This window comes from Pongo abelii, chromosome 4 (genome assembly GCF_028885655.2).
Source record: "Pongo abelii isolate AG06213 chromosome 4, NHGRI_mPonAbe1-v2.0_pri, whole genome shotgun sequence".
NCBI lineage: Eukaryota > Metazoa > Chordata > Mammalia > Primates > Hominidae > Pongo > Pongo abelii.
Window position 1 is genome coordinate 68,172,505 of NC_071989.2, and position 14,308 is coordinate 68,186,812.

At 37.0% G+C, this 14,308-nt stretch overlaps 1 protein-coding gene and 1 long non-coding RNA gene across 7 annotated transcripts in view; one reads left to right on the forward strand and one right to left on the reverse strand.

Moving 5' to 3' along the window:
* The window catches only part of PDE4D (phosphodiesterase 4D), a 1,542,529-nt gene that overhangs the window by 53,659 nt on the left and 1,474,562 nt on the right, over nt 1–14,308 (reverse strand). The gene's annotated exons all lie outside the window — the stretch shown is intronic.
* The window catches only part of LOC129059409 (uncharacterized), a 28,437-nt gene continuing 26,453 nt past the window's right edge, over nt 12,325–14,308 (forward strand). The window contains exon 1 of the long non-coding RNA XR_008525278.2: nt 12,325–12,460. This is a non-coding gene — a long non-coding RNA (uncharacterized LOC129059409). The remainder of the gene's footprint in view (nt 12,461–14,308) is intronic.

A 14,308-nucleotide genomic window follows, 5' to 3' on the forward strand; every position in this document is an offset into this window, starting at 1 on the left:
TCCATCCCACCTCCAAATCCTTTACAGCTCAGATTCTCAGATCTGCTTTAGTCACTTGGTCTCCTCATCCCACTGACCCTATTATCCTTCAGTTTACTTCTGTGCACATGTTAGAGGGCACATGCTCCTCCTAGGAACTAGGGCCAGGTCAGTTATGCTCCCATCCTGACATGACTTAAGAGAACAAAAAAGGCAAAACGAGTTACTGTAGGATTCCTCTCTAGGAATTATACTTTGCTGAAATTGCTCTTGCTATTTTGGAATCTAGTGCTCACTAAATACATTTTTAAAATATTATTTGGATATATTTTGAAAATACAACCAGAGGTCGGGCACAGTGGCTTACGCCTGTAATCCCAACACTTTGGGGGGCCGAGGCGGGCAGATTACGAGGTCAGGAGTTCGAGACCAGCCTGGCCAACGTAGTGAAACCCTGTCTCTACTGAAAATACAAAAAAATTAGCCAGGCGTGGTGGCAGGTGCCTGTAATCCCAGCTGCTTGGGAAGCTGAGGCAGGAGAATTGCTTGAACCTGGGAGGAGAAGGTTGCAGTAAGCCTAGATCACGCCATTGCACTCCAGTCCAGGCAACAGTGCGAGACTCTAACTCAAGAACAAAAAAAAGAAAGAAAGAAAATACAACCAGAGAATAAACACTTGTTCTTCTATCTCTCCATCTTCCCCACCAATACAACATCCAGAAAATAATCATCTTTACACCTATTTAGAAGCACATGGATCTTATAAAAGTTTAACTGAGCATTAGGTTTTCATCTTTAAAAATATTCTGAGGCTGGGTGCACTGGCTCATGCACTTTGGGAGGCCAAGGCAGGAGGATCACTTGAGCCCAGGAGTTTGAGACCAGCCTGGACAACATAGTGAGACCTTGTCTCTACAAAAAAAAAAAAAAAAAGTTAAATTAAAAAACAGAAAAGCCGGTGTGGTGGCACATGCCTGTGGTTCCATCCACTCAGGAGGCTGAGGTGGGAGGATGGCTTGAGCCAGGGAGATCAAGGCTGCAGTAAGCCATGATGGCGCCACTGCTCTCCAGCCTGGTTGACAAGGTGAGAACTTGTCTCCAAAAACAAAACAAAACAAAAAACGTTTTGACATGTAGAATACTGTTTCTGGGACTAAATTAGAGATTTAAGGTTTGAGGTATGAGAAAATACCTGGAATCATGCCTTACATTAGAAGGTAAGGTAAATACTGGTGTTTCCCAATGAGTTGTAGTCAGATTGTTCATATGTATCAAACAGACAATATACTGAAATATTTAAAAATAAGGCTAAATAGCAACAAGTAATTTTTCCCATGAATTCTTTTTTTTTTTTTTTGAGATGGCGTCTCACTGTCACCCAGGCTGGAGTGCGGTGGCACCATCTCCATTCACTGCAACCTCTGCCTCCTGGGTTCAAGTGATTCTCCTGCTCAGCCTCCTGAGTAGCTGAGATTACAGACATGCACCACCACACCTGGCTAATTTTTGTATTTTTAGTACAGGCCAGGTTTTGCCATGTTGGCCAGGCTGGTCTCAAACTCCTGGCCTCATGTGATCCACCTGCCTTGACCTCCCAAAGTGCTGGGATTACAGGCATGAGCCACCACGCCCAGCTGAATTCTACTTTTTTTTTTTTTTTTTTTTTGAGACAGAGTCTTGCTCTGTCACCCAGGCTGGAGTGCAGTGGCACGATCTTGGCTCACTGCAACCTCTGCCTCCTGGGTTCAAGTGATTCTCCTGCTCAGCCTCCCGAGTAGCTGAGATTACAGACATGCACCACCACACCTGGCTAATTTTTGTATTTTTAGGAGAGACGGGATTTCACCACGTTGGCCAGCTAGTCTCTAACTCCTGACCTCGTGATCTGCTCTCCTTGGCCTCCCAAAGTGCTGGGATTACAGGCTTGAGGCACCACGCCCGGCTGCTGAAATTCTACTTTTGAAAGAACAAATTCCCCTTCTGTAGGGACTGATGATTCAGTCTGTAATGATGCATGCTCTTCATCTTTTTTTGTCTTTTCTTCTATATATCCTTTAGCCATTCTACTGTATTAACACTAGATAGAAAAATTAAGATTTAGGCCCAAACATTGTCTTCTGGCATAAAGTAAACTAATATTTTCCTGATGTACAATAAATAGACAGGCATATTTCTAGTAGAAGATTCCTTATGATTTATCAAAACCCAATTATCACTTACCCTTATGGAGATCTTAGATCTTAGAAACCATACTGACAATATAAGATTAAGAAAACAACAGAAAATCAAAATATATACCAAGGAAAATGTTAATAGGTTTCATTCTTATCACAGCATACTGTTGAAACTTACTTGAAATATTTTCTTAAAAAAGATACAAGAGGACAAGTGTTTAGTTTTTAACAAGGGAGGGGACTAGTCAACAAATATTGATTACCTAATTTATGAACAGCTCTGGCCAAAGTGGTCAAAAAAAAAAAATCAGGACTTTAGTTTTCCTAAACCTATCTTAATTTTTAACAGAATTATAGCTTTGTTCAATCTTTACAGTCTTCGGCCTCTTTTGTGAAATGGGTTTCCTTGTAAATAATAAAATGACACCTATATGTATTTAAAGCACTCATGAAATAATTTTATCTCTTTATTAAAAACTGTGATAACCCTTCCAAATTTGAAATTTATTGTCTTCCTAAATTCTTGCTACAAAGCCTATCATTAATATTGCAGTTCATTTTTTCCCTAAAGATTGAAAAAAAACACTAACAAATATATATTAAAGTCTTTATGGTCAAAGAATGTACTCCTTTTATAAAACTTGGAGTTGATGTAAAGGCACAGACAACACAAGTTACCTTAATAATAAATGCACTTTTCTTTGTAATTTTGGGTAATTCAATGAGATTTATAATTCTTTTAAAAGACACACAATCACTTGTAGTTTTGCATGGTTCTTTTTTTCCTAATTTCCCACTATAGTGAAATATCTGTTTTTCCTTCTCTGTTGGGTTTGGATTGGAACGATCAGGTAGAATTAAATGTAAAATAACAAAAGGAAAATACTTTATAGATCTTCTCAAAATACTTTGAAGGGCATAATCTCTTTAAGATGGCTTTATTCATATTTAAGCCAAAAACAAAAAGCAACCAAAACACTGCTGTTTATACAAAAAGGAGCTTCAAAATCAGCCAGTTATTTTCTGAAATGGAGATGGCAGATATTAGCCTGCACTTACTCCAATATGGCAGCTGCATCTTTGCCTCTTTGCTATGGACACATCCCCAGCAGGCCTGTACTTTCTACTCTCCAGACCTGTTTATGACAGGCCAAGGTGTTTCCTATTATGGTGCCTATGGGCTGCACAGTGCACTGCTTGTCAGTAATAAAAGCCAGAGGCTGTCCCTATAGGGATTACAGTGCAGCAGACCAGAGATGCTGATGGGAATGCAAGCATGCCCCAGGCAAACATTGCAGAATACTCTCTGACAGGCAAAAGCCAACAAACACATCCTTTCTTCCCAGACTGGCAGGGAAAGTATTCAGTTATGTCATTTTCACTTGGAACAAACTAATAAGAAGAATGTTATTGCTAAAACAGGTAGAGACGAGAAAGAGCAGTGTATGACCATGAATATGGCCTCTATGGTTTTGTCTGTGCATTACAAACTTTTAATTTAAATGAGATGAGATTGATCTAGCATATACTATGATAAAATTTCTGAGACATGAGTATCTAAAAGCAGAACTGAGATTAAGTGAGAAATGCTCAGGATTCCTGTCACTGAAAGAAAAAGAAAAAAACCTTTCTTGAAAGGCACAAACTAGAATGCTCAGACTCTCCATCTACCAATACAAGATAAAAAACAGCATTTGCATTAACCAACATCATGCATTCTTGTACTAATTTATGTGACTAACTACAAAATGTTATATTGACACTCACTGTGTAGGGTGTCAGGATGGCCAAGTGTTCTAAGGCACCAGACACTCACTGGGTTGGGCTAAAAACACCGTAGAAGACCTCATCAGAACAATAAAACAAAGACACAAAATATTGTACTAACAGTTAAGAAAATTATAAATAAAAGTTCTGTGGAAAGTCAAAGGTATCCAATTAGGAGAGCCTGAGGTGGGAGATATAGGACACCCAGATATAGGATGGGAAGAAGAAGATCCTTTATAAAGGATGTAGCATTCCAGATAGGCCTTAAAAGATGGCTTCAATTTTTTAAATAAAACTTTTTGTTTTAGAACAGATCTAGATTTACAGAAAACTTGTGGACACAATACAGATAATTCCTATATACTCTACATTATTTCCCATTTTTAATGTCTGACTTTAGTATGGCACATTTGTCACAATTATTGAACCAACACTGATACATTATTATTAAACAAAGTCCACACTTCATTCAGATTTCCTTAGTTTTCACATAATTTCTTTTTCTCTGTTCTGGATCCCATCCAGGATACCACATAATATTTAGTCCTCATGTCTCCTGAGGCTCTTCTTGGCTGTAGGTATCTCAGGTTTTCCTTGTTTTTGATAACCTCGACAGTTTTGGGGAGTACCGGTCAAATACTGGTAAGTTTCGAGGGTAGAATGTCCCTCAACTGAGATCTGTCTGATATTTGCCTCATGATTACACTGGGGTTATATGTTTTCAGTAGGGAAACCACAGATTAAAAGTGCAATTTTCATCAGATCATATCGAGGGTATATATTATCACTTATCACTGTCAATGCTGACCTTGATAAACTGGCTGAAGTAGTGATAGGTTTCTCCACTACAGTTTCTTTTTTTTCCCTTTCTACACTGTACTGTTTGGAAGGAAGTCAATACGCACAGCTCACACTTACGGTGTAGGGGGTTATGCTCTCCCTCCTTGAGAGCAGAGTATCTATAGAAGCTATTGGGAATTCCGCACAGGAGGAGATTTGTCTATTCTCCCCCACTTAGGTATTTATTTCATAAATTATATCAATATGGGTTTATGGGTATTTATTTTACCCTTTGGGATATAATCCAATACTATATTATTTTCTTGCTCAAATTGTTCTAGCTTTGGCCATTGGGAGCTCTTTCAGTTTGCTCTTGCAACTCTTCAATATATTCCCATGGGTGTAGGGTTCTGTTTGTTTGAGCGGGTCCTTACTTTCTGGCACTACAAGATGCTCCAGGCTCATCTTACATATTTCCTTCCTGAGTCCCTAGAAATCAGCTATTTTTTTTCAAAGAGTCTTGGTTCCTTTTACCAGAGAATGGTATTAGAAACCAAAATGAGGGTGCTAAGTGTGCTCATTGCTACTGGGGTATGGTTGCTTCTAGACCCTCTCAGCTGATAGAGCAAGGAAATATTTGTGTGTATACTAGATGGTAAGATGTTGAGAGGTAGAATGGAGAGTTACCTTCTTAATATACTTTTCTTAATATTAAATATTAATAAGATATTGTGTGCCTGGGTTACTTTCAGTCTTATGCAGAGGAAGAACGTATGTACATTCGTTTATGAAAAACACTGGCTAGACTATTCTTCTGCACTGCATTATGCATTTCTGCTAGAAAAAGCTCAGAGATTTTCAGATATTCTGACAAAAATCTCAGGCTTGCTTGATGAGCTATACTGTAAAATTACAGAAGGAAACAAAGGGCAAACTCCTTGAAGGTTGAAAATAAAGGAAAAAAACATATAAAACACCACCAAAAAAAGTGATTAATGGAGGAGAGGGGTAAATAAAACATTATAATAGTCCTCTTTGGTTAGTATCAACATTATTAGGCCACTTTGACAAAAGGATAGAAATCAGTATGGCAGACACCCTTCTCTAACCCTCACCCCCCAAAATAAGAAAAAACTAATGTTATTCCTTCACATATGGAAATGAATGAGTTCTACTGAGTATCTACTATGATTCCTGACTCAGTCTAGACAATTCCCATCTTTTAATTCATTAAATCATCACAGCAACTATTTAACAGATGAGAAAACTGAAGCACAGAAGGCAACGTGGCCCAATTTACATTTGGTAAAAGGCAGAGAATGAATCCAATTCAGGCAGGCTGTCTATAGTAGAGTGCTCTAAATCCACGGACCATTCTGCCTAAGGAATGAATATTTTATGAATTGGAATATTTCTGCTGAAGGAATTTGCCATTTTCTCCTCTAGTGGAGAAATCCAACTGAGGGTAAAGAAGGAAAAATGTTGATTGTTTAAAACAATAAATTAGTCTCTAAATTGTTCTTGCAGCTGATTTAGACTAGTGTGTCCAAAAGTATGCCCAGTGTTAGTAAATGGTAGGCAAAATGCTTTAAGGTGGTGCAAGATGAATGTTTTCTCATTTTGTTATTTATTAATTTGAGAAAAAATACAGAAAAAATATAACTTGAACATCAAACCTATGATTTCATGTATACCATTACTTAAGATGAGGCACTCGGGTGAGTATTTAGATTTAACAATAAATTGCTCTTAGCATTTCTATACTTTGACAATAAATTATCCAAAAAAGAAATTAAGAAAATAATCCCATTTGCAATAGCATCAAAAAAATACTTAGGAGCAGCCGGGTGTGGTGGTTCACACCTGTAATCCCAGCACTTTGGGAGGCCGAGGCGGGCAGATCATGAGGTCAGGAGATCGAGACCATCCTGGCTAACATGGTGAAACCCCGTCTCTACTTAAAAATACAAAAAAAAGCCAGGCGTGGTGGCGGGCGCCTGTAGTCCCAGCTACTCGGGAGGCTGAGGCAGGAGAATGGCATGAACCTGGGAGGCGGAGCTTGCAGTGAGCCGAGATCGCGCCACTGCTCTCTAGCCTGGGCAACAGAGCGAGACTCCATCTCAAAAAACAAACAACAACAAAAAAATGCTTAGGAGCAAATCTAACCAAAGAGGTGAAAGATCTATACACTGGAAACTACAAGACATTGATTTAAAAAACTGAAGAAGACAGAAATAAATGAAAAGATATCCCATGTTCATGCACTGAAAGAATTAGTAATGTTAAAATGTCCACACTATCCAAAGCCATCTATAGATTCAATGCAGTTCCTCTATTGATTCAATGCAATTCCTGTCAAAATTCCAATGTCTTTTTTTTTTTCACAGAAATAGAGAAAAAAATCTTAAAATTTATATAAACCAAAAAAGACCTAATGGCCAAAGCAATCTTGAACAAAAAGAACAAAGCTGCAGGCATCATATTCCCTCATTTCAAAATATATTATAAAGCTACTGTAATCAAAACAGCATGTTACTGGCATAAAAACAAACATCAACCAATGGAACAGGATAGAAAGCCCAGAAGTAAATCCAAGTATTTACAGTCAATTGATTTTTGACAAAGGGTCCAAGAACACACAATGGAGGGAGGACAGTCTCTTCAAATAGTGTTGGGAAAACTGGATGTCCACCTGCAGAAGAAAGAAACTGTACTCTTATCTCACACTCCATATAAAAATCAACTCAAAATAGATATAAAGGCTTAAACATAAGACCTGAAACTGTAAAGCTACTAGAATAAAATATAAGGAAAAATCTCCACAACAATGGTCTGGGCAATGATTTCTTGGATAGGACTCCAAAAGCACAGGCAACTAAAACAAAAATAGACAAATAGGACTACATTAAACTAAAAAGTACCTGCACAAGCAACCAAATAATAGAGTGAAAAGACAACTCATGGATCAGGAGAAAATATCTGCAAACCATACATCTGATAAGAGGCTAATATTCAAAATATATAAAAAATTCAAACAACCAAATAGTAAGAAAACAAATCGATTAAAATTAGGCAAAGGATCTGAATAGACACACTTTCCTCAAAAAAGAGATATGAATGGCCAACAGAGATACAAAAAACAAACAAAAAAAAACAGTGCTTCCCAGCCCTGCACAGTGGCTCATGCCTGTAATCCCAGTGCTTTGGGAGGCTGAGGCAGGAGATCACTTGAGGCCAGGAATTCTAGATAAGCCTGGGCAAAATAGCAAGACCCTCTCTATACAAAAAAATAAAAAAGCCAGGTATGGTGGCACACACCTGTAGTCCTAGCTACTTGGGAGGCTGAGGCAGGATCATTGAGCCCAAGAATTTGAGGTTACAGTGAGACATGATCATGCCGCTGCACTCCAGCCTGAACAAAAGAGCAAGACCCTGTCTCAAAAACAAACAAACAAAAACTCAACAATATCTCTAATTCTCAGGGAAATGCAATTAAAACCACAATGAGCTATCACCTCATGCCTGTTAGAATGGCTATTTTCCTTTTTTTTCTCTTCAACTTTTAAGTTCAGGGGTACATGTGCAGGATGTGCAGGTTTGTTACATAGGTAAACATGTGCCATGTTTGCTTCACATATCATCCCATCACCTAGATACTAAGCCCAGCATCTACTAGCCATTCTTCCTGATGCTCTCCCTACACCCATCCCACCCCTCAACAGACCCCAGTATGTGTTGCTCTCCACCATGTAGAATGGCTATGTTCAAACACATGAATGATAACAAGTGCTGGCAAGGATGTGGAGAAAAGGGAGCCCTTCTACACTGTTGGTGGGAATGTAAATTAGAACCACCATTATTGAAAATAGTATGAAGGTTCCTCAACAATCTAAAAATAGAACTACCATACAATCCAACAATCCTACTTCTAGGTATACACCCAAAGGAACTGAAATTGGTACATCAGAAAGATATTTGCACTCCCATATTCATTTCAGCTTTATTTACAACAGCCAAGATATGGAAGCAATCTAAGTGTTCATCAAGTGTTCATAAAGAAAATGTGATATATAAAGATTATACAGGCCGGGCGCAGTGGCTCAGACCTGTAATCCCAGCACTTTGGGAGGCCGACGCGGGCAGATCACGAGGTCAGAAGATCGAGACCATCCTGGCTAACACGGTAAAACCCTGTCTCTACTTAAAAATACAAAAAATTAGTGGGGCGTGGCGTGGTAGCGGGCACCTGTAGTCCCAGCTACGCAGGAGGCTGAGGCAGGAGAATGGCGTGAACCTGGGAGGCAGAGCTTGCAGTGAGCCGAGATCACGCCACTGCACTCCAGCCTGGGCTACAGAGCGAGACACCACCTCAAAAAAAAAAAAAAAAAAAAAGATTATACAGCCTTATAAAAGAAAGAAATTCTGTCATTCACAACCTCATGGAATGGAACTGGAGGACATTATGCTAAGTGAGATAAGTCAGGCACAGAAAGACAAATACTGTCTTTAATAAATGATCTCACTTTATGGGGAATCTAAAAAAGTCAATCTCAGATACAGAGTAGAAATGTGGTTACCAGAGGCTGTAGAGGAGGAGGGAGAGAGAAATGGAAGATGTCGATCAAACAGTACAAAATTTCAGTTAGATTGGAGGAATAAGTTCTAGTGATATATTGCACTGCATGGAGACCCGAGTAAATAATAACGTATTATATATTTTACAATTTCTAAAATAGATTTTTGACATTCTCATCACAAAAAGTTAAATTGGTGAGGTAATACAGATATGTTAATTAGCTTTACTAAATCTTTCTAAGATGTATACATTTTAAAAATCACATTATACCCGAGAAATATATACAATTAATATTTGTCAAGAATGACAAATAAATTTTAAAGATTAATAAAAAAATACATTAAGTTAAAACATTCAACATATAACAGCAGATATGAATGTACACAGAAATGACAAAATCTCAGCACTGTGGGAGGCTGAGGAGGGAGGATCACGAGGTCAAGAAATCGAGACCATCCTGGCCAACATGGTGAAACCCCATCTCTACTCAAAATACAAAAATTAGCTGGGCATGGTGGCGTGCGCCTGTAGTCCAGCTACTCGGAGGGCTGAGGCAGGAGAATTGCTTGAACCTGGGAGGCGGAGGTTGCAGTGAGCTGAGATCGTGACACTGTACTCCAGCCTGGCGCAGAGCGAGACTCCGTCTCAAAAATGACAAAATTTGAGCAACATTAATTTAGACTGTAAATTCTTAAAGAATAGAAAAGTCATGTTTTTCTTCTAAGAAATATTATGTTTTTACATTGCAAGAAATATGTGACACAGAGTTTTTCTTAATCTCTTTTTTAATATATTCTAGACAGGCAAGCACATGTAATTTATTGAGCACCCAGTGTGTGCTAATGCACCAAACTGAGCTTTACATACATTATAGCTAATGGTCTCAATAACTTTTTCATTTTATTTTCCCTTTTCATTATCCCCACTTTAAATGAAAAAACTGAGCTCCAGAGCGGTAAGGCCTATTGCCCAAAATATTAGATAGGAAACAACAGAGCTGGAATTTGAAACCAAGTTTGCCTAATGAAAAACATTTATGTTCTTTTCACTGTACAAAGCTGCTGTAAGTATCACTGGTGCCTACTCCAGGCCAGGGAGTAAATATCATTCATCCTTATCACATACAAAGTATAACAAAACAAAACCAAGCAGCTCTGAATACTAAATAATAATAATAAATACTTTATAAAAGATAAACTATTCTCCAAGAGTAAAAGATAATAAACCTATTGTCATTGTAGTTGGTCACTGAACTTAACTAAATTTCCTAATGGACACAGCAGAATTGTTTGTTGTTTAAGCAAATATCAAGGCATACCCCCCAATCCCTGTTACAGGGAATAAAAAAAGTGTTCTTCAAATGCCTTTCAAAACTAATGTGAATATTAAAATAAAGTGCTACTGATCTCTCTATATTCCAGAAAGATCTCAGACTAACAGTGTCAATTAAACTATTACAACAAATAGCCATGTAAAAACTGCTCCCCTACTAGAGCTATGCTATCACAAAATTAACCCCAGCAATCTACAGTTCTAGAAAAAGAGTTCGTCCCTTCTGCTGAAAAAGAGAAAACCAAACCCTACATATTTTGTGAATCCACTGAAAATAATGACATCAACAGCACTTCACATCCATCATGTATTTATATCTTAAGTGATAGCTACAATCTATGTAACTATCGCAGAAATCTTAAACTGAACAAAAGCATTATCTATCATCATTTCTCTCTAGAAAAATACCAGTTTGTTTAATCTGTCCATAACATTAGAAAAAATACTTCTTTTATCATGGCCAATCCTTATGTTTTGGAATTTTTTGCAAAAACGTAGACAGTTCATAATGCTCCCAGACAGAAGTTACAACTACTACCCCAAATATTAAGTCAAAATATAACTGAAAAAAAGAAATTTCTCTAGTAATGATTAATTTATTGAATAATTAAAAATTAGGAGTTTTTGAGAATTAAATGTTAGGAATAATTAAACTTTCACTAAATACTGGCAAGGAACTGAACGGATGACAACAGAGACAAGTTAAGATTTGTTTTAATCCTAAGTTTTATGCTAAGGTAACGTCAAGGGCTCTACTTTTCAGTGAAAGAAAAATTTCCTTTAAAATTGTTTCCCTCTTCCATTATTACTTAAAAGCAAAGAAAGTATTTTTTCTAACAGTGATTATAGGATTCTCAATCTTTCATATTAACTTTTAGGTACTACATGTAAGCTACGTAAATCTTGCCCAAATCTACCTTTATTGAGTAGATGAAAAAGCAGATATCGAACTCAAAACATCTACATGTTGATTTTCTATAATTATAGAAGATATTTTCTTTTGAAATTTAAAGTTTGTATTTAGGCATATTAACACTTTTTTAATCTAAGATTTAATATGTTAATGTAGAAAACAACTGAGGCTATTTTCTCTCTATAAAACTAACATGTCTTTTCCAATTAACTTAGTTTCCTTCTTAGCAAAAGTTTAACATTTATATCTATTGAGTTACGTTGTAGTTGCATAATGTGGAAATATCTTAAGATTTAGCCACTTCTATGAAGATCCTATATTTATTGCAACACCCCTCCTGCCCAGAAGAAAATACATCAACAAAAAGTTCTACTATATGTTCTGCATTGACTATTACAAAGCAGTAGGGGGAGCAGCCAGAGAAAGCTCTGAGACAAAGCACCCAGCAAAGCAATTTAATTTATAGGCAATAGAAACATGCTAGAGAGGTTTGCCAAAAGCCAAATACACAAAATAAATTCCATAAAGAAGTCATGACCACATTTGTAAAGCTGGCCTAAGTACATTTCGAATGAAGTATAGAAAAATCTGAAGTCTCTTAGAAAGGGTCTGGATTCTAACTTCAAGACAGACTTTCAGCTTGAAACACAGTCATTTCCAGCCATGCCAAACCTCAAACTGCCCCCAAAATTAGAGAGCAGAAACAAAATACATTTTTATAGTGATATGTCTTAGGAAGAACTCAAAATGATTTCGTTTTCTCCTTTGAACCTCACTGAACTTACAGGGAAGGCCTGGTGAAATGTGCATTATTAGGTCACAAGAGGATAACATTACAGGGTTCCATAGCATAATCCTTGAAAGCCCTGAAGCCCAGACCGCTGTCCTGCTCTCCTGTCCACTGACTCCCATCCTCGATATACTTTCCATGAGAGAAAGGTAACCAAAAACACGGTGAAACTATTCTGCCTAAAAGGTATTTTACTGAAAACGCACATTGACCACTAACCCTTATTACATTTCACATGTTCTAAAAATTAATAGGGTCTGCATTTTCAGTTTTTGAGTAAAACAGGAGAAGTACTTAGTTAGCTCTTCTGTCTGGCATTCTGTAACTGGAATTTAAGAAAAGCCTAAACTTCTAATTAGAACTTCAGAATGTTCATGTCTGTATTATACCACAAAAACTGTAAATATAATTTAAGCATTTTTATGATACAGAAATGTGTGCTATAGACAGTTATCTAAGAATTATAAAAATCTATCAAATTTGAAATGTCTAGTATAAATTACAACTGAATGGTAAAAAGACATTTTAGCCATGTAGGCAACCAATGAAGTTTGACCTAAAACCCAAATAATAGCAATAGCAATAACAACAGATACAGTGCCTACTATTGTCAGATACTATATTAGCTAGCTCTTTTTTATATATTCTTTTGAACTCTTACACTGACCTTTCAAGATAGTTATTATGGTGCCCATTTTATGCTAAGGAAACTGAAGCTAAAAAAATTGAAGTCATTTCTCTAATGTAACTCCATTAGTAAGAAACAAAACCATAATTCAACTTCCAGGTTTGCCTGCCTCCAAAGCTTTGAGACCTCACTAAAATTACCCTCAATTGCAGCAATGAGGTTCCAAAGGAAACCTGTACAAATCTCAGGCAGATTAATGTGCTTATAAGGGTAAATGCTGTAGATTTAATCACTCAAATTAAATGCCATCTGGAATCTCTTACCCTACTTGGTACAAGCATCCTACATGTGTTACAGCCAACCCTAGCCTTGGCCAAGAATTCAATAATTTTCCTGCTTCAATGCCATCAACAAGCAAGAAACATATATAATACCAATACAGGAAATACAGCTAGTTGCTCCTAGAGCATCATTTAAAAGCTGCTAATTGTTTAAGATGCCTTTTATTGAGAAGTCTAAGAAACAATGTGTTAACCCAGTTTGTTAAATGGGTTTGAGGAATCAGTTTCCTCCTTCCTAACACCTAAATCCATCTCCATAATAAGTATTCTCTATCACCATTTAAAAATCCTGATCTCTTACTAGTGTTTTTATTGTGTTTTTCAATCTATTAGAGTAAATTTTTTAAAACCTCAAGAGAGAACACAGAAAACTGTCATACTTTTTCAAAGGCTAAAAGAGAATAAACTGAAAATATCAGTTTGAACACGTGTATGTAAAAAGAATGGATGGTAATAAAACTAACAACTGAAAAAAAAGCAATGTTTCAGACTCATTCATTCATACTCAAGAAATATCAAATAACTGAGTGGAGATGATGCAAGCTGTACACATTTCCAGTTCAGACTGAAGGTGTGGCAACACTCACAGGGGCCTTCGGATCAGCTGCTCCAACTCAGTTTACAGCTTTTGTGGATGTGGCTTATTCATGCCCTTGTTATCAAGAAGAAGGGTAACTACAACCTTTAGCAAGAGCTTTTTTTTCTTTCTATGCTAACCCTTTTTTGTCTATAAAAGTCATGTAAGCTTAGCACTGATTTAGAAATAAATAAAGAAGACATGAATGGCTTGGACATTAAAAGTTTAAGCAACAGCTTAAGCTGAGCTAAGTTTAATGTTAAAAATTAGTGTGACGGCAATAATTTTTCAATTCAGCTCTGTCGTGGGCTAGGAAAAAATATCCTGATTTTTCAGCCACAAGACATAAACATTGCTAGAATGACTACATTTTGAAAAAATTATCATCTTCTCACTTTACCTAGATTTCATTTTAACCAAACAGACCAACCTCTCCTATTAAACCTGTAAA